This window comes from Schistocerca americana, chromosome 3, assembly GCF_021461395.2.
Source record: "Schistocerca americana isolate TAMUIC-IGC-003095 chromosome 3, iqSchAmer2.1, whole genome shotgun sequence".
Taxonomy (NCBI): Eukaryota; Metazoa; Arthropoda; class Insecta; order Orthoptera; family Acrididae; genus Schistocerca; species Schistocerca americana.
Window position 1 is genome coordinate 486,750,138 of NC_060121.1, and position 27,208 is coordinate 486,777,345.

Sequence of the window (27,208 nt, forward strand, 5' to 3'; positions counted from 1 at the left end):
ATCCCCGTTGCAATCTTAATGTTACCACGGTTGCTTTTAATGTCACCAAAGTTTGTTTTGACTTTCCAGTATGCTGAGTCTGTCCTTCCGACAATCATATCTTTTTCGATGTCTTCACATTGTTCCTGCAGCCATTTCGTCTTAGCTTCCCTGCACTTCCTATTTATTTCATTCCTCAGCGACTTGTATTTCTGTATTCCTGATTTTCCCGGAACATGTTTGTGCTTCCTCCTTTCATCAATCAACTGAAGTATTTCTTCTGTTATCCATGGTTTCTTCACAGCTACCTTCTTTGTACCTATGTTTTCCTTCCCAACGTCTGTTATGGCCCTTTTTAGAGATGTCCATTCCTCTTCAACTGTACTGGCTACTGCGCTATTCCTTATTGCTGTATCTATAGCGTTAGAGAACTTCAAACGTATCTCGTCATTCCTTAGTACTTCCGTATCCCACTTCTTTGCGTATTGATTCTTCCTGACTAATGTCTTGAACTTCAGCCTACTCTTCATCACTACTATATTGTGATCTGAGTCTATATCTGCTCCTGGGTACGCCTTACAATCCAGTATCTGATTTCGGAATCCCTGTCTGACCATGATGTAATCTAATTGAAATCTTCCCGTGTCTCCCGGCCTTTTCCAAGTATACCTCCTCCTCTTGTGATTCTTGAACAGGGTATTCGCTATTACTAGCTGAAACTTGTTACAGAACTCAATTAGTCTTTCTCCTCTTTCATTCCTTGTCCCAAGCCCATATACTCCTGTAACCTTTTCTTCTACTCCTTCCCCTACAACTGCATTCCAGTCGCCCATGACTATTAGATTTTCGTCAACTTTTTCATACTACATTACCCTTTCAATATCATCACACACCCTCTCCGTTCATCTTCAGCTTGCGACGTCGGCATGTATACCTGAACTATCGTTGTCGGTGTTGGTCTGCTGTCGATTCTGATTAGAACAACCCGGTCACTGAACTGTTCACAGTAACACACCCTCTGCCCTACCTTCCTATTCATAACGAATCCTACACCTGTTATACCATTTTCTGCTGCTGTTGATATTACCCGATACTCATCTGACCAGAAATCCTTGTCTTCCTTCCACTTCACTTCACTGACCCCTACTATACCTAGATTGAGCCTTTGCATTTCCCTTTTCAGATTTTCTAGTTTCCCTACCACGTTCAAGCTTCTGACATTCCACGCCCCGACTCGTAGAACGTCATCCTTTCGTAGATTGTTCAATCTTTTTCTCATGGTAACCTCCCCCTTGGCAGTCCCCTCCCGGAGATCCGAATGGGGGACTATTCCGGAATCTTTTGCCAATGGAGAGATCATCATGACACTTCGTCAATTACAGGCCACGTGTCCTGTGGATACACGTTACGTGTCTTTAATGCAGTGGTTTCATTTGCCTTCTGCATCCTCATGTCGTTGATCATTGCTGATTCTTCCGCCTTTAGGAGCAATTTCCCACCCCTAGGACGAGAGAGTGCCCTGAAACTCTTTCCGCTCCTTCGCCCTCTTTGACAAGGCCGTTGGCAGAATGAGGCTGACTTCTTATGCCGGAAGTCTTCGGCTGCCAATGCTGATTATTTATCAAAATTTAGGAAGTGGCGGGGATCGAACCCGGCACCGAAGACGTTTTGATTATGAATCAAAGACGCTACCCCTTTTCTTTAATCTCATTTTGTTCGTTTTCGTTCGTTTAATATGCTCGGGGCGGACGTCGTAAGACATCCGTTTAAGTTCGTTGTTGATGGATTAGCTCAGTTTTTTTATTAAAGCGGGCTGCAAACCCTCTGACCGAACACGCTAAGCTACCGTGCCGGAACCTCTAGACCACGGGTACAATTTAACCTTAATGCCCTTAAATCAGATACCCGTTGGTGAAATGTTATCAACGGTGCCCCCACAATATCTAACTGACTGCCACTAGGTTGAGTGCCCTCTAAAAAGCCGATGTTGTCCTCAAGACTCCTAACAGCTTTAAACAAAACCTCAATGGCTGCGTTTGTCTCACCCGTAACAACCGGCGTGACGTAAATCGGCTGAAGAACGGTAGTACGCAAGGAGGCCTCTAAGTCCGTAACACTACCCTAAATAGGCTGGCGTCTTATCGCCAGCTCATAAGTCAGGTGGTCCTTCTTCAATAGGCCATTCACGGGGCACTGTCTGATCGCCATTACACAGTTGATCACCTAAAGTAGAACAGAATATCAAAGGCAGAAATCGTACAACACTAACAGACTTTAACGAATCAAGCAAGCAGTAACTGAAATGGCGATATTACAAACATAACCCCGCTGTGCTACCAGTTGTAACTTGGTAACCTTGTGGATGAGGCCACAGTCAGTTACTTTGGGTTGCCTTTTACCGTCACACAAAATTTATTTCAAACCAGTAATTCCAGACACAAAAACAAATAAAGAAACAACACATTACTAATGAAGGAATAAATAGCAGTGTAAATAAAAGTGTTTTCAGTGAGTTACAATTTAGCAAATCACCATTAAATACAGATACTGCAGATAATGTTTTAAAAACAAGCCACTGTGATCCAGGCAGAAAGGCTAACACGCCAGGAATGGCAATAAAATTAAGAATTGTTTAAAACTCGCTGCAACTAACAAATTACAGGTATTGAAATATTAAAGGCAAGTCGCCACAAACACACCAGAAGGCATCAGACGCCAGGAATGGCAGTAAATAAGATTTTAAGGGCTTATTGCGTAAATACAAGCACCAAATTAGAATTTTAATGCAAGCGTCCACAATCACGGCTGAAGGCCTTAGACGTCACGAACGGCAATAACATAAATAATTTTAGAAAGCTTCTGTAAAACAGCCAATACAGAATCAAAGGTTAAGCAAAAAAAAAAAAAAAAAAAAATCACCGAACGGGTGAAATAAGATGATGGGAAACTGTGTAACACAAGAACCAAAGGGCCACAGACGGCGCTCCATGAATCGACCTCTGAGAAGGTCCGGCGACAAACACTTTAGCGAGCGATGAGATAGGCAGCCTAGAGTTGCATTCACTTCACAAGATGGTAACTGAGACTATTGGCAGTCTAACGAATGACTAATGTTAATATTTCTGAAGCTACCTTACGTCTGCTAAACCAAATGCGACGATGGAACAATACGCCAAAGCCGTTATCGGCGGTCTGCACTACGCCCCCAGAATACTGTGTTTGAAGCGCCTGCAACGAGAAAGGAATCACCTTCCCAAGCACTCCACTGGCTGCCCTTCGCCTCGGCGACACTACGAGCAGCAACACGTACCCAAGTCACTGTAGAATCGAGAGATATCACAATGGTGGAAGTTTCTCTACTTGGACTGAAATGCACTTACCTAAATGCTTTCTGGATCCGTTTACGAAGAGGTCGTACACCCTCGTGACCACAACCTTTCCATCCGGCAGTCCATGCGAGCCTGCAGCGGTCCCAGTGTTTTCTCGCGGTCCCGGTGTGTTCACCCCAACCGAACTGGCCCATTCACACGACCCGGAGAAACAACGACGTCGCCCCAAAGATAGGGCAACAGTTGCTACATATCGGTAACCGCCACGGGCGCCACTAGCAGACAGGCAACGCTTGCGATACCGAGTGCCGCCAGTCAACACGAGAAGAAGACAAACAACCGCAACCATACCAACTAAACGATACCGTCTTTCCTCCCGCAGAGGGCGGAAACCTACAAACAGCATGAACGCGAGCCGCACCACGTCTCATTCATGTTGATAAATTGCTAATTTTCGAAAATTATCACTGCATTGAACTAAAGTTTCTGTTCATTAGCTTTCAGATATTCATTTACTATCACTCACATTTTGTTTGCATGTTGAAGAGAATACCAGGACAGTCAGCGAAAACGCTGCTTATAGTGGAAACACAATGTCTGGAAACAGTACTGTGTGCTGACGCTACGGAATCAGTCATTTATTCATTGCAATTTGGATTACTATATGAAAGTTCAGATTAACACTTAATTCTGCACCATCGTCAGTCACTGATGGCAATGCACCATACATAATAATGCGTGCTAATGCAGAGAACTTACAGAAGTTCACAGCAATGAATTCTTCTTCTGAAGTGTTGTGACTGGCAAGCACTATAGGTCTTCACCAAACAATATCATGATAACTATACGTGTAAGAATACCACTCAATATGCTCGTCTACTACACGATAGATGGATGACATAGCATAAATCAAGTTTCTAGAATATAGATCCCTGAAACTGAGTGCACTGCATAGTTCCTCGGTGTTATATATGACTATTTTTACTGTTCCCAGGTAGTCCACAGCACACATTCTATGGTAGCCTAGTAACACTGCAGGTGTTCGAACATTGAACGTTGGAGTTATTTTGGCTAATTCTGCCATAACTGCCAGCCGCTGTGACCGAGTGGTTCAGGGCGCTTCAGTCTGGAACCACGCGACCGCTACGGTCGCTGGTTCGAATCCTGCCTCGGGCATTGATATGTGTGATGTCCTTAGGTTACTTAGGTTTAAGTAGGTCTAAGTTCTAGGGGACTGATGACCTCAGATGTTAAGTCCCATAGCGCTCAGAGCCATTTGAACCATCTGCCATAACTCACTCCATTTGTTGTCTAATGTACACTACAATGCGTTTACTGTCACTCATATTCTGATTGTTCATTGTAGTGAAAAACAGCACATTCTTTTTTTTTCTATGCAATGCTTCCAAATCAAAGTTCTGTGAATAATTTGGATATAGTGTACACTGGATGTCTGGAAACAATTTTGTGTCCTGCTCTGATATACAAGGAGCTGCATGATGAATTTCTTCAGGAAACAGATGTGCATACTGCTCCAGTGTATCGGGAGTCTGTCTGTGTTCTGAATTGATTTCTGCTCCAGCTGTATTAAATAAAAATATGGAAAGAAATACATTTACACGCCCAGTGCCTAGTAATAACAAAAAGGACTTGGAGCGTTTAATAATTAGATTCGACTGTGCAACCCTTTTTTTAAACGGATCGAGGGCTACGGATCTATGATGGTGCTTTATCATGTTTAGCCTTTCACTTGGTTGTACTGAACACATCTACTAAGTTCGTCAGACTGTTATATGGTGCCGAAATGCTGAGGGTAGTAGACTGAACCTACACAGAAAGTGGAAGTTCTGTTCTCGACTGATCATGTTGCGGGCTGCGTACTTATCCCTAGTTCAGCCGTCTCGTACTACCATCTTGGATTCCGATAACGTCTTGCATCGTCATCTTCGATACTGGCGTCATATGATTGCGCTAAAGTCTGCGTACTGGATTTTCATTTTCGCTTTTTGCAAGTGTCTGTCTACGATTCTATAATTATCAAATCTGACCTACTTCAACTGTGATTTCATAGGAGTAGCCAGCATGACCCCCGCCCTGTTAGCCGCGTGGTCTAACACACTGCTTTCCAGCCGGGAAGGTGTGCCTGTCCCCCGCACGAATACGCCCGGTGGTTTAGTGTCGAGGTCCGGTGCGCCGGCCAGTCTGTGGATGGTTTTTAAGACTGTTTTCCATCTGCCTCGGTGAATGCTGGCTGGTTCCCCTTATTCTGCCTCAGTTACAATATGTCGGCGATTGCTGCACAGACACTTTCTCCACTTACGCGTACACCATAATTACTCTACCACCCAAACATTGGCGTTACACTCGCCTGGTGTGACACGTTCCCGGGGTGGTCCACTGGGGGACGAACCGCACAATAACCCTGGGTTCGATGTGGGGCGGTAGTGTGGTGAATGGACTGCAGCAGTTGCCTGTTGTGGGGTTGTGTACCGCTGGGAGCTACGGCGGGGACGAAGCGTCTCTGTCATTTCTAGGTCCCCAGTTCCATACAATACAATGCAATACCCAGCATGACAAGTGAAATCTGACAAGCACACAGGGAGCATCAGCAATAGAATGTTTGTTTGCTGTAAAGAGATCCCACAACTACTACACATGACTCAAGTGAGAAATCCAGTTGAATATGACTGTGTGGGAACTGAGAGGTGTTTGGGAACAGCAATGAACACTTTTAAAAGCTATGGCGTTGAATCTATTAAAAGCCCCCTTACAGGTACTATCGGTATGTGAGTGTACTGTCCTTTCATGTTAGCTCAATGGTCTGCACCATGGGTCTTGCTGAACTCTACTGCCTGCAGGCTTTCAGCGAATTTTGCTCTGATACAGAGGTCTATTGCTGTAACAATTGTAAGTAGGCTGTTTAGGTTTTTTCATTGGTAACGCCACCTCTGTATGAAAATCACTGGCTGTGCTGTGGGCAGTCTGTGTCTGCTTTGCATTGTTGTAATACTCGCCATTGTAGTGTTCGGCAGCGGCAGCTGGCTGTGAACAGCGCGTAGCGTTGCGCAGTTGGAGGTGAGCCGCCAGCAGTGGTCGATGTGGGGAGAGAGATGGCGGAGTTTTGAAATTTGTCATGAACCGCTATATTTGTACATGATGATATCAAGGTAAATACATTGTTTGTTCTCTATTAATATCTTTCATTTGCTAACTATCCCTATCAGTAGTTAGTGCCTTCCATAGTTTGAATCTTTTGTTTAGCTGGCAGTAGTGGCGCTCGCTGTATTGCAGTAGCTTGAGCAGCGAAGATTTTTGTGAGGTAAGTGATTTGTGAGAGGTATAGTTTAATGTTAGTCAGGGCCATTCTTTTGCAGGGATCTTTGATAGTCAGATTGCGTTGCGCTAAAAATATTGTGTGTCAGGTTAAGCACAGTCATGCATAAATAGTAAAAAAGGGGACGTTTCATATGTCGACCCTTAGCCTAGGATACCTCACTGGAATCTTCTGATTTTTTTCTTGTAGTTTGTGTAATTAGTGTAGATTTTGTTTATTGCTAGCGCGTAATTATAGAGAGAATTTCCTTTGTAGTTGCAGTCTTTCATTGTGGTACAGTAAAACAGTTGTAGCATGCATGCAGTTTTACACCAAGTATTTCTCAGCAGCGCGTGCAATTAACTAGATATTTTTTCAGTGTTATGTTAATGTGTTCTCTTATTTTTGCTCTTCAAATTGTGCTTTTCTGTGTTGTCGTGTGAAATATTGTGACAATAATGGCGTGTGAAAAACGTAATACTAGGCTCCAAAGTAAACTGAGAAATGACAGTGAAGATGAAAGCAGTGTGTTAGCGCCGCAGAGTAATGAATTAACAGACATTCAAAGTAGTAATTTGGTAACTGTGCATAGGGAAATGGAGCGGGCGGCAAACAATGGCGTGGACAGTGAAACAATTAGTGAAGAGGGACGCATTATCGAACGATCGGTCGGCAACAGCTCGCCTCAGGAATCCAAAATGACAGGAAACAATCTCGCAAATACTGTAGATTCAGGTTTTGGTTCCTCACCGTTTTCTCAAATAAGTCAAGACACATTTTCTGCTTGTCAAAATGTGAATGTTGCCGGTGCAAATTCACTGCCGAAAAGCACTGAGGAACATGTTCCAGACACCAGTGCATTGTTATTACAATTAATACAGCAAATGGGACAAACACAGCAAAAGCTTCAAAAGTTAGACACAATGGAACAAAATCTTCGAAAGTTAGACACAGTGGAACAAAATCTCAAAAAGTTAGACACAGTGGAACAAAATCTTAAAAAGTTAGACTCATTGGAACAAACTCTTGAACAAACACGTGAAGACTTAACTACTGAGTTACATAACATTGAATCGAAATGTCAAAAAGTCTGTAATGACGTAAAAACACAAATTTGTGAGCATTTTCAACCTATTTTTTCGCGGCATGAAAATGCATTACAGAATCACGAAGCAGCCATAAAAGAACTGCAAATTATTGTTCATGAAAATCACGAGACCTTGCAAGCTAAATTTGACTCAGTTGCATCTACCGATTCGGTTACGCAACTTGCAAAAACTCAGGATAACTTAAAGGACACAGTAGATTCGATTTCAACACAAATGGAGACTCTGAAACTTGGTTCAGAAAAACACACTGAGGAAATGTGTTCATTATCAGAGAAAGTAGTTCAACTTTCGGATCAGCTAAATAATTTATCTACGAAGGTAGATGATAATCTGAATGACGCAAAACCGGTAGTCTTTAATGACACAGAACAGAGCGAACAAATTAGGAAACTGAAACAAAATCTGAATCAAATTGATACGCAACACCAAAGAGAAATCCGGGAAGTACAAGATCAGCTGACACAGGTAATACAAGAATTACGTATTTCAGAAGACACTCGCGCTCCAACACGGGAAGAGGAACTTAGAAATACGCAAAAGCCACAAAATAATAACACAGGGCATTTCGGTAATTATGAAAGAAATTGGCAAGGTACACCGAATTTTGAGATGGAACCGCCGACACGACGTAACTATGACCGAGATGCTACTCGCAGACACGATGATTTTGACTATAAGCTGTTCATTACTACACGTAAATTCAAAACGTTTAAGAATTCTGCCAACGACATTCATCCACAAGCGTGGCTCCATCAATTCTCTCATTGTTTCCCTCCCAACTGGTCATTGGAGCACAGGTTAGAATTTATGTGTGGCTACTTAGAGAATGAACCAGGTGTAAGAATGCGATCGGTCATTCACGATTGTCACAGTGAAGGAGATTTTTATCATGCCTTCCTCTCAGCGTATTGGTCTCAAGCTACACAAGACCGTGTAAAACATAGCATCATGATGATGAAACACTTTGAACAATCTGAATTTTCCAGTCTTGTCAAATATTTTGAAGACATGTTGCATAAGAATCAGTATCTTTCAAACCCATACAGCCCCTCAGAACTCATCCGCATTTGCTTACTCAAATTGCCTGAACATTTACGACATATTATTTTGGCAGGACGTTGCAAAGACGATATTGAAGCATTTCAGGGACTCCTACAAGAATTAGAAATTGACACAGACAGTCGCCGGATGCGAAAACAGGAAAACAATCACTGCAGGTCACATACGTCACAATTCCGTGATGACAGAAACAATAACTGGACACGAAAAGGCTATTCTTACAACGCAAATCGTGACCAAAACAGACACCACCCATATGACAACCGTTGGCAGAGTAGTAATAACTACAGGGAAAGATCACCTCTCCGTGGTAATGACTATCACAGAGACAATAAGAGAAACAGACAATATGGAAACCAAAATAAATACTATCAAGGGAGGCAGAATAACTTCAGACGCAACAGTTCGGCGCAGAGTTACGATTCAGGGAGAAATTCTCCACCACATGACCGACAAACAAGAAACTATGTAAAGTACCGACAAAACGACAGACGTGAATTTCATCAGAACTGGCGGGATTCTAACAGAGCTGGGCCCTCTCGGCAAGGTGAATTTGTAGAAGTTAGGTCTCCTAATCCCAATAACGACGCACGCCAACAAAGGAACAGACAATGACTCGCACCGCAGGCATCCGCGTGCGCCGGCTGGTTCAGAGAAAAATAACATAGACGCTAACCTTGAGAAAAAATTTCCAGTATTCTTTACCGACGTATATCACATGATAATTGCGTTGAAGTTGAAACTCTGCGTACTAGGAAGAGTAAAGGTTTACACCACATTTCACATGTAAAACCGTTTATTGAAAGATAATCTGCTTTTTGACTTTGTCTTTGTCATATAACTTTTCACTTTACATTACTAGTATGCTGTGTCAGACTTAAGAAACTGTTAACATACAACTATGTTTGAAGTTAAATATCCAGTCTAGAACCTAGGGAACATTTTTAAACAGAAATTACGAATGCATTGTTGTAGTGAACAGACGACACAGTGTTGTATTTGTACATTCTTGCTTGTTAGTTGCACGATTACGTAACGACTATAAGGCTCACATACTTAGAACATTTACCAGTACTGCTAATGAGATTTTAATGCAACATTTTGGTTTACTTGAAAATACATTCTGGGTTTAAAGTACTTTCTGTGAGATACCAGACGACACAGTGGTTAGTTTATGTGACAACTACACGGTTTTATCACGACGCTACTAATGAGTGAAAATTTACAATGTTGCTTTTGCAGTGTTTCTGTTTTATATCTGCACAGTTTTTCTGTATTATTCTGGAAAGTAAAACATGTTTTAGTAGTAACTTTTATGGTATAGCTACAAGGAGACAGCCTTTTCTGTAGCACAACAATACGTTACAGCACAGTACTTTCTTCATCACGGCAATAAGCGTAATAAGTATGATATCTATCCGCAAAGCATTTCACTTTGTTTATCATGAGGTCAGTACATTGACTTCTGCAGAACTTAGCTTTCGGAGGACGATAACTACGACACTTCCACAGAGATTATGTTGCAACAAGACGCACATTTAGCGCTACAGGACACGTATTTGAGTGATCAATTTTGTACTAAAAACATTTATTTTCAAAGATATTTGAAACACAATGATACAAAGTTTTTCCGTGATACATTTCATTCCATCGCAATAATCTGTAGCACCTGAGGGTATAATTACATTAATCCTCAGGGGGGTACATGCTTACTTTGTGTACCATGTGTGTGGCAACCACAAGGAACCCTAGCTAATATGGTATTTGCTTATACAACTTTACACATCAGTACCATATTTCTCTAACACACAATTTACACAGCTATCTGATCATTTAACTGAGAGAGACAAACATTTATTTTTACTACATCAGTGACACATGTTTACGTAATTACACCGTTGGATAACTTCACACTTACGAAATTGTATTTTGTCTGTACTGTGTGAACTCTTCATATTTTTTTGGAACCATTGTGATACTATGAGAGCTTTGAATGATGTATTTGGTATGGATTCATGATTTTTAAAGTACGTTTGAGGCAGATGACACTTTTGACATGAGCAGAGAATTTTTTTAATTATTGGAGGAAGCTACGACGATTTTGAGATTTGACCGAGGTGTTATGATGTTATTTTTACGACGACGATGTGTATTATGCTGCTGAGGTATGTTTACGATTAATAGGCTGAGGCTATATGAGTTATTTGATTATGCTTCATATTTATAATGACGAAATATTGACGAGTGTCGATGGATACGTATATGTGTAATAAGGTAAGGAGTAATGAATAGTGGGTAGGGACTCTTGACTTGTGAAAAAGGATGTTGGAAACCAAGAATCGTACTTTAAGAGTTATGACATGTGTGAATCATGTGTGAATGTATCACAATGCCACTGAACATTTTTTGGACACTGTTATATTCATAGCCATTAGGGTGTGCCTTTCATCGCTAATGCGACACCCTCGTTACTTGAAAACATATGATTACTCGCACTTTGTGCTAATTACTGAAATGCTTATGAATTGATGGGAAATATTCGTACATCTGCACACCTGATTACGACAAGCGTCTTTCTACGAGAGTTGAGAGAATTTCTACTAACTTATGAAATGTCACATGACTATTGAATGATATTTTTATGCTTTGGTTTGCGTAACTGCTTACTTCATTTGATACCTGTTTTTCAGCTGTGTTGCAGCATTGCTTTTATAAAATGAAATGCATTTGCTAATGTGAACACTTTCTGTCAACAGATCTATTAAATAATTATCTTATGATCCACATTCTTTAAAAAAAAGGAGCACTTGGAAAGGAAAGAACAATAAGAAGGAACTAATAACAGTAACACATAATTTTCTTTTCAAGTACTTGGTAATTTCTTTTGTAGAATAAATTGTGATGCATCACTCTAATGTTAAGATGTGACATAGGTATTAGACATGGCCATTTTAGTGTAATATTTTTTCTGCTTGCGCTATGTCATGTTTAGGTATAAGTTGCTGCTGTTTGCCAGGCATAGTGTTATTGAATTTGACTTTTGCTCATTTATGCTGCTAGCTTTGCCAATTTGCATTTTTTGCATTGCTGTTTATAATAATTGTTTAACGTGCTGCTGCATTGCCTCGTCCCTTAGTTTAGCATCTGAGCTCAGTAGATTTAAGTTAGCTTAAGAGGGGGTAGACTATATGAGAAACTGACTATGGAGAATAGGTAAAGAATGCATTGCGAAGTTATATAAAAAGGATTTGGGCCCAAATGAGTATTGTACAATCAGAAATAATTATTTTGAAAGAAATATGAACAGAATACAGAAAGCATGCTTGGATAAGATTTTTTTGGGGGAAGCAAAGGTTGAAATAAGACGAAAGATCTATAGAATGAAGTTTTGGGTTGGACTGCAGTACCAAATGTTACACTGAAAACGAACCCTGTCCTTTCCTATTGGTGTTATCCCACTATGTGTTTGTGTACCCTTGTGTAGTTGTTTTCTTCCTGTCTCTGTGTAGTTTCATAGAATTTTTCCCTCTTTTAATATTAAGCTACATTCACTATGATGAGGAATACTGTTATCATCAAATATAATTGGCATTAATAATATGTTATTTACTTTGTAAAGATATTAGACATTATTCATTCTGTTTAAATGCTTATGTGTGAAGTTGATGTTTCGAAAGTTATTCTGATCTTTTATGTACGTACTCATGTCATAATTCCTGTAACACTGATGTCTATGTTAGTTCGATTCTTTTGTAAAGCCTGTACTACAAATGTTATCTGTATTGTTATGTTCTTTAATGATGTATTTTGTACCTTTGTTATTGTATTCTTCTGTTATAAAATTGTAATTGTCACCAGTTCATGATATTAGTAACTTGTAAGTTACATTTCACTGCACACGTTTCTGTTGGTCATAGTATATGGACAATATGTGAGAAGTTGGGACTGTTAGTGTTTGCACATGTGTTAATAATTCCGCAAGGGACTGGATAACAGCATTGCTGGTTCTAAGGACATGTCAAACAAATTTTTTGTGAGTGGACAAGGGGTGGTTTATGGACTTGCTATATTCTCCGCAAGACTCTTCGATGGTGATTGTGCACCTGCACAGTCGCAACAGATGGCTGCTGGCCGTGTCTACAAGGACTACAGTAGGTCTACATCTTTGATGATTCATCAATACCATTATTTCTACAAGGACTGCAGTGGGGTCTGCACCTCTGGTGGCCCACCAATACCGTAATCTCTACCAGGACTACAGTGGGTCTGCTCTGTGATGACCTACCTACCAATATTCATCAAAACTTCGACTGACTCTGCAGTGGGTTTGCTCTGTTGTGGCCCATTACCTGTCAGCATGTCGAGAGTCAGCACTGACTTTCCGTTGGAAGGACAACACTACTTCTTCAAGACTGCATGGAAATCCACTACTTCCGTGTGCATTTTCTTCTACTGCTCAGACTTTGAGAAAAACCCTATTTTACTGTGATGAACAATGTGGACTGTCTTTATGGACTGTGAGAAATTTTTAGCTTTTGACCAACGTTGTATCAATAAGTGTGTGCATTTTATTTCTTTGTTATAGTAATTATGAAAAATTTTTTTCAATTCTGTATTGGCCACTGCCCAATCCTATTTGTAAAAATTTTTGTGGGGAGCATGGGGGCTATGTAAGTAGGCTGTTTAGGTTTTTTCATTGGTAACGCCACCTCTGTATGAAAATCACTGGCTGTGCTGTGGGCAGTCTGTGTCTGCTTTGCATTGTTGTAATACTCGCCATTGTAGTGTTCGGCAGCGGCAGCTGGCTGTGAACAGCGCGTAGCGTTGCGCAGTTGGAGGTGAGCCGCCAGCAGTGGTCGATGTGGGGAGAGAGATGGCGGAGTTTTGAAATTTGTCATGAACCGCTATATTTGTACATGATGATATCAAGGTAAATACATTGTTTGTTCTCTATTAATATCTTTCATTTGCTAACTATCGCTATCAGTAGTTAGTGCCTTCCATAGTTTGAATCTTTTATTTAGCTGGCAGTAGTGGCGCTCGCTGTATTGCAGTAGCTTGAGCAGCGAAGATTTTTGTGAGGTAAGTGATTTGTGAGAGGTATAGTTTAATGTTAGTCAGGGCCATTCTTTTGCAGGGATCTTTGATAGTCAGATTGCGTTGCGCTAAAAATATTGTGTGTCAGGTTAAGCACAGTCATGCATAAATAGTAAAAAAGGGGACGTTTCACAATGGGTATTTTGTTAACATTTAAACATGAAAGGGCTCTTTTATTACTAAAGCTGCTGTAACATTGAGCATTTTTTACAATTTTTGTGTAACATATAGCTGTATTGGAGGAAGTGTCATGTAATCTCCTAGCTGCAATAGCGTAAATTAGCGTTATCAATCCACTGCATTTATTAATTCCTCAGCACAGCAGACTTGCAGATTTTCTCCAAGCTCACACTTGTGTCACAGTTCACTTGGGACCTTGGCAGGACAAAGTCGTCGAGCACAAGCTTTCTTACTGAAGGAACCAAATTGACATCCATCTGAAAATGATTAGGAAATCTCGTGGAGACGTATAACCCCATCAAGTAATACCTTGTTGCAAATAGAAATCCTGCTCCTCTCACTTGCCTGTTTGATCATGAACCTTCGCCAGATTAGTTACTCATTTAATTTTGTATCTACTTCCATGTAGAAATCCGCTGCAATGTTATATGTGCTACGTAAACCGTAAAACATTAAAATGTATACGAGCCATGGCTTAAAAATTCGCTTGAAAAGTCAGTGCTAGGCTGAAAGCAAGATCACTTTCTCTTTATAGGAAGGATGATTGTAGTTTAATGTATTATCCACATCGATATCTAATTTCCATCAGGTCAAGGCCTGCGTACAGCCGAAACCATTGTTAACGAATAATACTGTCATCAGTCAAAAAAGTGTGTGGCCATCGTAATACAGCCACTTGAGGATCAATGTTATTAATCTATTAAAAGTACTACTACAGAAAGTTCAGGATCTATTTTATCCATATTATGAATCTGCTGCCTCCATTACTCCATTCACTGTATGATCAACTGTTTAAATCTATGGAATGAAAGTACATGGACATGCTGAAAAGTAATGCCATCGAATTTTTATGTGAGAACTCTTAACGATTTTTAAATAAAGCAAACTAAGTTGATATTCTACAACTGAGGCGCTCAGGACCACATAATGGATATCCACACACTGAGTTGTGTACTTTTCGTATCTGCTGTGTGACAGCAAGCCACTGGTGGATTATTATTTGAAGAAATGAAAATATAGTAGCACACATTCTGTTTTTATGTACCAAGACACAGCACGTTATTTTCGTGCTTTAGTATGATAAGTCACGGCAAGGTTGTGTTTAGCGGAGGAAACAATGTGAATTGTTGAGATTAAAAATGAAATCGTTGTGGTACTGAGTGGTACTGATATGGAAGCCAATGGGTTGGAGAGTGAATCCTCGTAGGGAGCTAATACTGTAGATGGGCATTATCATTAACTCATGAGATGTTATACAACCATCAATGATAAGAAACAACAGAATATATTATGCGGCAGGTCATATTATAGCATGTAACTATAAAGCATATCTTACATGAAATACTGTTTAATGGAACTGTGAATATGGGACACCTCTTAGATATCTTTTATCTGGAGCCCATTTACCGTAAATTACTGTTATACTTGTGATGGAGATCTCTACGTGTGTTCTGTAGGGGTTACTGCATTTTGACATTATACAGTTGCTTAGTAGCTGTAGTGTTCAGTGTAGTTTCGCAAGTTCATGATATAAGAAACTTTGCATTTTTTACTTCTGTGAAGAGTTACATTTAATTCCTAACATAACAAAGAGAATACAGTAATGAATGGATGCCCTATTAACGTTTTGAGAAGCTACTGTATTCAAACTTTTTGCTTCAAACCCTGACTCAATTCTTTTGAAGCCCGCTGCTCAAAAAGAATTCGGGGATAACAGTATCAAGAATCGTCACCGTTCTGCACAGACTCCATGGGCTGCGACATTAAAACTAAAGTATCTTCGTCGCGTTCTTCTACAACATAAGAAAGTGTCAGACGTCATTGACCTGCCTCCATGTATACCTGCAGTGCAGTATAGATATTATTTGTCTCTAACTCAGTACAAAGCCACAGAGCAGGTTGATGAACCTGAATCAATTGATGACACAGTCTCACATTAATATGTGGGAAGCATAAATTTTGATCAGCGAAGCCAAAATATGACACTGAAACTTTGGGGATATAGAATGACAAGCCACAAAATTATATGTATTCTTTCTACTTAATGTTTATATAAAATCTTGGAAAGAGTGATTTTGGATAGGCTATCTGATGTGGTAGAACCATTGCTCATATCAGAAGAAGCCGTATTTCGACCAGGGAGTAGCTGTACTTCCCAGGTACTTCACCTAACACAATATATGAAAGACGGCTATGGTGTAGCTTTTATTGACTTGACATCAGCCTACGATACTGTTAACCACCGTACATGGCTAAATAAAGTGCTTAACATAACTGGGGATTAGAAACTCACCCAAATGGTTGAGTCCTACCTTCAGAACACAAGGTTTTTTGTTGAATTTTCAGGTCAGCGGAGCAGATAGAGGAATGTAAAGAACGACCTTCCGCAAGCGAGTGTGCTAGCTCCTGTGCGTTTTAACATCTACACAAACGATCAGCCCTGCCCGAAATGGACAAAGAAATTTATTTATCCTGATGATGTCACTCCAGCAGTTAAGGAATATCTTTTGAACATGTTGAAGAGAAGCTCTCCCATGCTCTAGAATTTCTAAGTGGCTATTACCAAGAAAACCAGATAGAGCCAAACCCTGTAAAAACACAGATTTGTGCGTTCCTTCTTAGAAACAGACATGCAGCAATGAAATTGCAGGTGTTCTGAGAAGGTAAGCAATTAGAGTACTGCTTCACCCCCAAATATCTTGGAGTAGCTCTCGACCGAGCACTTGCCAACAGAATACATTGCTTGAACACCAAACGGAAGGTATCTGCAAGGAACATCATTCTAAGGAAATTATCGGGAACAACCTAGGGGACGTATCCTCGCATCGTAAGAACTTCTGCTGTAGCTGTTGTTATTCAGCTGCAGAATGTACTTGCCTTTTCTGGTGCTCGTCTAGTCATGCTATACAAGTGGATATCGCCTTGCATGAAATCTGCAGACTCATTAAGGGATGTTTGAGATCTACACGACTTGATAAAGTTTATTGTCTAGCGGGCATCCCACCTCCTGATATCCGTCGTGAATGTGCATCCAGACTGGAAAAGTCTAAGACATTGAATGTGAAGCCCTACGCAGTACATGGGTACCAGCCACGGGGGGTGGGGGTGGGGGGGGTAAGGCTCAAGTCAAGGAAAAGCTTTCTCCATTCAACTGGAAGCCTCACTGAACCACCTTCGAACTTCAGAGTCAACTCATGGCGTTCCAGATCCCGACACCTTGTAGGGGGGTGCATGATCCTGACTGAAATCCTCCCATCAGATCACGAAGAAAGCTGTTCAATAGGGAAGACCGTCAACAGGCTGCGTTCTGGACTTGGAAGACCGAAGACCAACTTGAAAAAGTAGGGATTTGCGTGCGACTCCACAGCATGTGAATGTGGTGAAGAACATACAATGAGTCATCTTCTTATCTGCAGCCTATGCCCAACGTCATGCACGCTACAGATGTCATCGATGCGACCAAGGAAGCATCCGAAATTGCTGTATATTGGTCACGCCGCATTTAGTCTTAATTGTAATGCTTATAGTACCACGTTTTGGAACATTTTGTATAACTCGTAAGCTATAGTGTGTGTTTCTAACACGATATAATAAATCACTACTTGCAAAAGCAGAAAATGTTCTTTTTCAGGTGACAACAATACCTTAAAGCATGTAGAAACTCATAACATAATAAACATACCTCTTACGCCCATTGCCAGATTCATGAAACTTTTTCGGTCTTAATATGTCTTTCCTGTAACATTTACTAACTGTCAATTACCATTACCTAGCCCCATCGTCTCAACTTTATTCTTCATGTCTACTTTTATTTGTCAATGTAGCCACCGTGGCAATGGAAATATTTCTCCCAACAAAAGACCAGTTTGTTATACCGTCATTGCAGAATGATATTTTTGAAGGAGAGATAACCTCACCTCTGAATACACTGCTTCACTACAATCACAGTAAAGTCCTCGGAGGTGTTACTCAAGGTTCAGAATCAAATTAAAAGCGGAGTGTCCGAGTCGGCCCCGTATGTAGGGTGATGACAGTGAATCTAAGGCGTCTGATTGTTGCTGATGTTGGAGCGTTACTGTGATGTTAGAATTGTGTATTCGCTGTTACTAGCTGAAATTTAATGGAGAACCCCTTTAGTTCTTGTCCTAACTAAATTCTTTCCACTAATATCGTGTTCCATTCCCCATGATGATTTAATTACCGTCTCCGTTTTCATACTGAATGACACTGTGTGTATCCTCATGTAACTGATCTCTTCATCTCTTGCTTGCTTGTGGCTTGTACCTGAAAATTTCTTTAGGCTCTCTTTTGTTGTCGATTCTCATGACAATAATTCTGTCACTGAACTGTTTACGAGAACATATTCACTGCCCTACTAACCCATTCATGACGAATCCCATTAGCATTATACAATTTTTGCTGCCGGTAACACTACATAATGTCAATCATAGCTCTAAGCTCCTGTAGATAATATCATCTAGTCATCTAGTTCTGACAATCCTCATTCTTTCTAGGAATTCATGCAAGGAACTCTAACATATGTCTAACTTCTTGTAACAAATTCAGAAAATCGTTGACTTTTCGGCTGTTCTTCTGTACATTTCTAAAAAGTAAACCTGAGTTATCTCACTGTAATTTCTCCTTTTCTAAAATCAAATGAATATTTGTCTACTAACTCTTCAGTACTTTTTATGCGTAGTATTCTGGCCATCATTTCACAGGTGTGAAACGTAAGACTGGTCGACAACTTTCCCAACTGCACAATGTGCTCCTTTTGTTGTAATCAAAATAATTTTCCCTCTTAACAAAAACCTGACATCCTTGTCTCCATGTTTTATTGGTCATTAAGCTGTGTCTGTGAGTCTTCAAACCGACGCGCAACCCCGCTTTGACGCTATGCAGTAATATGCCACTCCAATGCTACGGCGAGTACGATGCCGTTACACCGCCGCCTCCGTATCTAAATGCAGCCACTTGGCTAATTGACCACTAGAAGATTTACGTCGGTTCAGTGGCAGAGCTTCCATTACTGATCAAGGTGCCAGGTAAGACGTATGACGCTTTCAGCTGTGAACGGCAACACCGTAGGCCGTCACTGAGATGGCTGCTGTTGTGTTATGACACCGTTCAATGGGTATGTAAAATAGCGGCAAAGGATGTGTTTCAGTTATAGCAATATAATATTATATTCGTCTATTAAGAGCTATTCATATACTTTTTCTTGCTTTGAGTCACCCTGATGCCTTTCACATACGTCACCTCCGAGCACTGACTTAGAATTCTGAGCTTCATCATGGACATTTATCATTCATCCCACTCAATACATTTGCTTTCCTCAGAGTATTAAGTTTATGACGAAATAAGACAAGATGGTCTGTATACGTACTCATGCCGCATTTTGAGTTCTTGATAGCTTTTGATGTCACATCGAAGTAACCCATCTCTAACGTCAAGCCATTACCGGTCAGAAACATTGTTAATTCTACAATATTATTAATTCCAAATATCCTAGTCTCTTCCCATTTTGGTGTCTTACATTTCCTTAAGAATAATTGTACTTTAGTATAAACATTCATGGTGCATTTCTTTGTGTCTTTTAGTTTCAACATAGTACATAGAAAGACTATAATTACATCATAGCCGATCATTTATTTGATGTTCACAATAACATGACCAGAAAACGTAAGTGTATTATTACTTCGATAGTAGGTTGTACTTACAACTTATTGTTAAGGAGGATTTCAAGTGCATATTTCTGTTGGTGAATTGTATGTCCTTTGATCATATCTCCGATAAACTGCAATGAGGTGGAACAACTTATTTTACATTCACATCACACTTTGTACGTAAATAGGCCTACATGCCTACTGTTTACGAGATCTTTTATTTTTAATTACAGATATGAGTTTGTAATTCCTACACACCAACTTTTACTAACATCTGTTAGTTTTCAAATTTAACTTTTCTGCATGTCAGGCTTTTTATAAGTGATCAAAAACTTTGGTGCAAACATTTTGCGCCTAGTTTTGTGCTACTAATATCTCAATGGAGAGTAATGAATGTAATTTCCTCTTATTGTATTTTATTTATGCACACCACTGTTCCTTTTCAACTGTGGCGGGTTGTACACAACTAACTTCATGAAGGAATAAATATGCTGTGAAGCAGTAAAATTGTATCACTCCTTAAACATGTCTACAAGTCTTTTGCTGGTGTGGACCACAGAATATTCCTCCACCACATTTTTTATCAATAAAGTCTTCCCAGAACAATATTAAATATGATGTTTCTTAAATCCAAACACACAAAATACGTCGTCATACTGATTTGTTTCTCTCCAAGATTGTAATGCTTCCTAGTGGTAATGTGGGTGAACTAAATTGTTTCAGAAGTTGTAAGGTATGTTTTTCAAAGTGGATGATATTAAAAATCCGTCGCTGGCAAGCCTGACTAATGTTTCAGCGTAAACTTACGTTGTAACGAATTTCTTTCATAAATTCAATGCATGAGTATTTTGCGTTACCTGCTTTATATTCAAAGTTAAGTTTAGGATTTGAATGGAGTGGTGATAGGATTAGAGGTTGAGTAAGAGTAGGCTAAATTATACAAGAAATATACTAAACATACATTATTAATCTTGACAGCACAGAAATGATAACAAAACGTCACTTAATTTACAGCCCAATACAGTTCTTTAACTCTGGGTTCAGTAGAGTACAACAACAAAAGTATCCTTTAATACAATGAAAACAAAAATTAAATAGGCTTTATCCCAGATAGCTAGTAGTAGTTTACAATATCTGGCTTCTGGCCAGAGGCAGAGATCTGACACCAACATTAAACTGTGTGCTCATCAGGCAGCAGCAGTCAGCAGAGACACTAGCAGCAACAGGGAAGTACTCAAATTTGTGACATTTCACGGGTTCTTAACCAAGAACAAACTGTATAGTTTTATCTGTGTGCTTTGGTAGTTTAGTTACTTGAGTTTCTGCGTTTTGATGTAATGGGTAATAGACACAGGTCTTTCGTTTTCGTTTGTGTTGGAAATTAAACCGATCTACTAATCTGGAGGGAGTTATTTAGTCCAATCTCAGGAGGGAGCTATTTAGTCTAACCCTTAGTGCTTTGGTAGTTCTGTTTTTGAATCTATGAGTGCTAATCTAATTTATTAGAACAGTTCTTGAATTTTTGCCAGCATCAACAGTGAAGTGCCATAGCACATGCCTATAGTCCTTTGTTTCTCTGTGTAACGTAGCTTTCCACGGTCTCCAGTATGGATAGGGCTGTTGTTATTGTGTGCGGATCTGAGCCGAGTTGTTGCCACTTCACTCTCTGCTGCAGGCTATGATGGCTTCGGTTACACAGTTTGAAGCTGCAGTGGATGGGCACAACTGCTGTGGCTGGCTATGGGACACCCAGCACTTCTGAGTCCACCATCGTTCCACAATGGTGGCCAGCACAGTTACTGCTCACACTCAGGTTCACCCCTCACCTGTGGTCCACTGGGAGGTCGCCTCAGGGCGTAGCAACTAGCGAAAGACTTCCCAGGGGGCCACACATAAGGCTTCACCATTTAGCCGGACAAAGAGGTTCCAGACGTCTGTGGCTTACACTGTCGCTCAGCTGGATGAAGTTGCCCGCCCTGTTTCAGAGGAAACGTCTCCACTTCAAGACCCAGGTAATCACAAAGGGTGGGATTATTGGTAGCCGGGAGCTCCAATGTTTTGTGTGCGTGCCCCTCAGGGACACAGCTGTCAAGGAGGGGGAAGAAAGTCCGTGTGCACTCCACTTGAATACTGGGTAGAGTCATTCAAAACTTGGAACAGGTCCTTCCAGATACCATCAACAGCACTGGGTGCAGCCAACTGTAGGTGATGGCTCACTTCAGCACCAGTGCCATGTCTCACTTTGGATCAGAAGGGATTCTTTCTAATTTCGAGGGGCCCACAGAAGTGGTAAAGGCTGCCAATACAGGCTGCCAATCTTGCTTGCGAGCCGAAAGCATAGCCCACTGAAAAACATCAGTCTGTTTGCGCCAATCCAGACAAATTATAGCCATCCATAAGAAAAAATCAAGTATTAAAAGAACGCCGCCAAACGTGATTTCACCGACGAGGTGAAGAAACTTATACACAACTAAAGAAAAATGGCGTCAGCTTGGTGGGGGGGGAAACCACATACGATTCTTTTTTTTACATACTCCTCACGTGTTCAGTCTGAGGCCAATATGCCGTCTATGATAAGTGAAAAAAACTTCTCAAGCAAACGCCACTAGTCCGCAGCTCGTGGTCGTGCGGTACCATTCTCGCTTCCCGCGCTCGGGTTCCCGGTTCGATTCCCGGCGGGGTCAGGGATTTTCTCTGCCTCGTGATGACTGGGCGTTGTGTGATGTCCTTAGGTTAGTTAGGTGTAAGTAGGTCTAAGTTCTAGGGGACTGATGACCATAGATATAAAGTCCCATAGTGGTCAGAGCCATTTAGCCAACGCCACTAAAAAACTGTTTATTGGATGAGCAGAGCTACGCCGTCCTCATTGGATATTTTGTTTTGAAATGTTTATACTACACTCCTGGAAATGGAAAAAAGAACACATTGACACCGGTGTGTCAGACAAACCATACTTGCTCCGGACACTGCGAGAGGGCTGTACAAGCAATGATCACACGCACGGCACAGCGGACACACCAGGAACCGCGGTGTTGGCCGTCGAATGGCGCTAGCTGCGCAGCATTTGTGCACCGCCGCCGTCAGTGTCAGCCAGTTTGCCGTGGCATACGGAGCTCCATCGCAGTCTTTAACACTGGTAGCATGCCGCGACAGCGTGGACGTGAACCGTATGTGCAGTTGACGGACTTCGAGCGAGGGCGTATAGTGGGCATGCGGAAGGCCGGGTGGACGTACCGCCGAATTGCTCAACACGTGGGGCGTGAGGTCTCCACAGTACATCGATGTTGTCGCCAGTGGTCGGCGGAAGGTGCACGTGCCCGTCGACCTGGGACCGGACCGCAGCGACGCACGGATGCACGCCAAGACCGTAGGATCCTACGCAGTGCCGTAGGGGACCGCACCGCCACTTCCCAGCAAATTAGGGACACTGTTGCTCCTGGGGTATCGGCGAGGACCATTCGCAACCATCTCCATGAAGCTGGGCTACGGTCCCGCACACCGTTAGGCCGTCTTCCGCTCACGCCCCAACATCGTGCAGCCCGCCTCCAGTGGTGTCGCGACAGGCGTGAATGGAGGGACGAATGGAGACGTGTCGTCTTCAGCGATGAGAGTCGCTTCTGCCTTGGTGCCAATGATGGTCGTATGCGTGTTTTTCGCCGTGCAGGTGAGCGCCACAATCAGGACTGCATACGACCGAGGCACACAGGGTCAACACCCGGCATCATGGTGTGGGGAGCGATTCCTACACTGGCCGTACACCACTGGTGATCGTCGAGGGGACACTGAATAGTGCACGGTACATCCAAACCGTCATCGAACCCATCGTTCTACCGTTCCTAGACCGGCAAGGGAACTTGCTGTTACAACAGGACAATGCACGTCCGCATGTATCCCGTGCCACCCAACGTGCTCTAGAAGGTGTAAGTCAACTACCCTGGCCAGCAAGATCTCCGGATCTGTCCCCCATTGAGCATGTTTGGGACTGGATGAAGCGTCGTCTCACGCGGTCTGCACGTCCAGCACGAACGCTGATCCAACTGAGGCGCCAGGTGGAAATGGCATGGCAAGCCGTTCCACAGGACTACATCCAGCATCTCTACGATCGTCTCCATGGGAGAATAGCAGCCTGCATTGCTGCGAAAGGTGGATATACACTGTACTAGTGCCGACATTGTGCATGCTCTGTTGCCTGTGTCTATGTGCCTGTGGTTCTGTCAGTGTGATCATGTGATGTATCTGACCCCAGGAATGTGTCAATAAAGTTTCCCCTTCCTGGGACAATGAATTCACGGTGTTCTTATTTCAATTTCCAGGAGTGTATATTTTAAGGCATGAGATCCCACGATGACAGCATACCTCTGTCGAAACGGGTCCTCCAATGAAATGCTTTTTTATCAGTTGTGACATGTGAGGTATTCTTCAATTATCAGCATCCTGAATGGTTTGATGTCGCTTATTACAAACTCCTCTTCTGTGCCAAGCTTTTCGTCTTAGAGTAGCACCTGCAACTAACTTTCTCTGTTATTTGCTAGATGTAATCCAAGCTCTACATTTCTCCACAGGTTTTATCCTCTATAGCTCCCTATAGTACCACAGAGGCTATTTCCTGATGTTTTAAAACATGTACTTTCATCCAGTACCTTCTTCTTGTCAGTGTTTTCTACATATTCATTTCCTCTCAGATTCTATATTCTTCTCTGGCACCACTTCTTAGACGCTTAGAGTCTCTTATGTTCCGGTTTTCCCTCTGTCCATGTTTCTCTACCATGCGACTCTGTGCTCAGCACGTACATTCCCAGATGTTTATTCCCCACATTAATGCCTATGTTTGATACTAGCAGAGTTCTGTTGGACAGCAATGCGCTTTTGCCATTGCTAGTCTCCTTTTTATGTAGTTCTTGCTTCGTCTATCATGCGTTTTGCTGCCTAGGTAGTAATACTCCTTATCTTCTTGTGCTTTGTGATCGCCAATTCTGGTGTTACGTTTCTCGCTTGACTCATTTCTTCTACTTCTTATTACCTTTCTATTTCTTCACTTTACTCTCATACCGTACTTATTAGAAAACTCATTCCATTCTACAGATCCTGTAATTCTTATTCACTTTCTTTAATGGCGGCAACATACTTTGAATGTAAGTCATAGTGGATCCAGTATTACAATCAAAATCTGAAAGAGCTTTGGAAGAGTTAACACGGTGTATTGCAGAACGGACGGACTTCTAAAATCATTTGAGTTGGTAACAAACAAAATTACAAACGGCGTTGGTGCATGGAATATTTGAGACTGGTGACATACCATTACACTTCCAGGATAACTTCATCCTGACTATTCCGAAGACTTTATGAGCCGACAAGTGCGGAAATTATCGCACAGTTAAGTTAAGCTTAACAGCTGATACTTCCAAGTTGCTGTCTAGCATTACATACAGAAGAATGGAAAAGAAAAATTAGAATCTGCTGGATAATGACCAGTTTGGTTTCAGGAAAGGTAAGAGTACCTGATGACCGACTGATTTTGGAAGAAAGACTGAAGGAAAATCAGAACGCGTTCAAAGGGTTTGTAGACATGAAAAAAGCGATCGACAATGTAAAATGGTGTAGGATCTTCGAAATTCCGAGTAAAATAGAGGTAAGTTTCCTTATAAGATAGGTAATATATAAAAATTACAGATAGCAAGAGGGGAAAACAGAAATTGAAGCCCAATAACGAAGAACTTGGATTAAAATGGTGTAAGAGAGGGATATACGCGGGTGAGTCAAATGAAAACCTTAAATTTGTAATAACAAATCGAAATTTCACGCCGTTATCCTGTTAGTTGGTAAGCGTGCTACAAACAGCGTGCAGAATGGCCTGTAGGTGGCAGCATAGTGCAAATGAACGCATACCGTCGCAGTATCAGTATAAAGAAGGCCGCCCCAATTGCGAATTGAACCAGAGAAGAACAGCGTTCTGTTATTCGGTTTTTGCGTAGTGAAGGTATGAAACCTATTGAAATTCATCCACGAATGAAGGTTCAGTACGGTATTGCATGTTTGTCACAGCAGCACGTCTACGAATGGAGAAGGAAGTTTGCAAATGGTGTGACTTCAGTGGAAGATATTCCTCGTCCAGGTCAGGCACAACGAGTTGTGACTCCACAGAACGTGACAGCAGTTGAAGCCATAGTGAAGGAAAACCGCCGAGTGACACAGAATGACATTGCATCATGTTTACAGATTAGTCATGGGACAGAACAATACATTGTGCATGATGTGCTCCAGTTTCACAAAGTGTCTGCAAGGTGGGTTCCACGGCAGCTAACTCCTGAAATGAGAAAACGACGTGTTGATGCTTGTGAAGAACCTCTTCGGCGTTTTGAACGAGAAGGTGATGGCTTCCTTGCAAGAATCGTTACTGGGGACGAAACCTGGGTGCACTTCCACCAACCGGAAACGAAGAGAGCTAGCAAGGAATGGCGCCATTCCTTATCAAAAAGTGATTTCCACATGTTTGGACCACTCAAAGACGCAATTGGAGGGAAGAAGTTCCGTTCTGATGAAGAGGTACGCCACGCGGTGCAGGATCGGTTGTGCGGACTACCAAAAGAATGCTTTTCTAAAGGAATTTATGCACTTTGTAAGCGCTGGAGGATTTGCATTGAGCGTGGGGGAGATTATGTTGAAAAGTGATACAGCGTTGTACCACTTCTGCAGAATAAATAATATTTTAAAAAATATTTAAGATTTTCATTTGACTCACCCTCGTACATAGTATTTCGTCCCTGCTGTTCAATCTGTGCATCGAAGAAGCAATGACAAACGTAAAAGAAGCTTTAGGATTAAATTCAGGTTGAAACAATATCAATGATGAGATTCCATGATGACATGTAATTTGAAATATGTTTCTTTATTTCTGTGTTATTACTCCTTCGCCAGCTTTTTAAATTATTCGCCATAGAAAATACTAAATAATGGTCGGAATAGAGGTCATTTCACCAGTGATGATGATTCTTGTTAACTATTACATAACTAATTAATGGCCTTCGACCTCAAGCTGACCTTTACACTTGTGAACGGTCATTTTGAGAAACGGTTAATAATTTTCAGACTGTTAAAAATTGTGAATTTTTATTTTATAAACTGCCTTGGTTTCAAGTTCGAGTAGATTGGAAATAATTCAATACTAAAACACGCACTAGTAATTTTCTGAGTATTAAAATGGCGAATTTTCGTTTCATTTACTTTACCCTTGGGTGCCAGTTATATTAGTTATAGGTTGGTGCGAATTCTTGCGTTAAAATCTAAAAATAATATTATAATTTTTCTGTAGCTTGCAGAATGAGATTTTCACTCTGCAGCGGAGTGTGCGCAGATATGAAACTTCCTGGCAGATTAAAACTGAGTGCCCGACCGAGACTCGAACTTCGGGACCTTTGCCTTTCGCGGGCAAGTGCTCTACCATCTGAGCTACCGAAGCACGACCCACGCCCGCTCCTC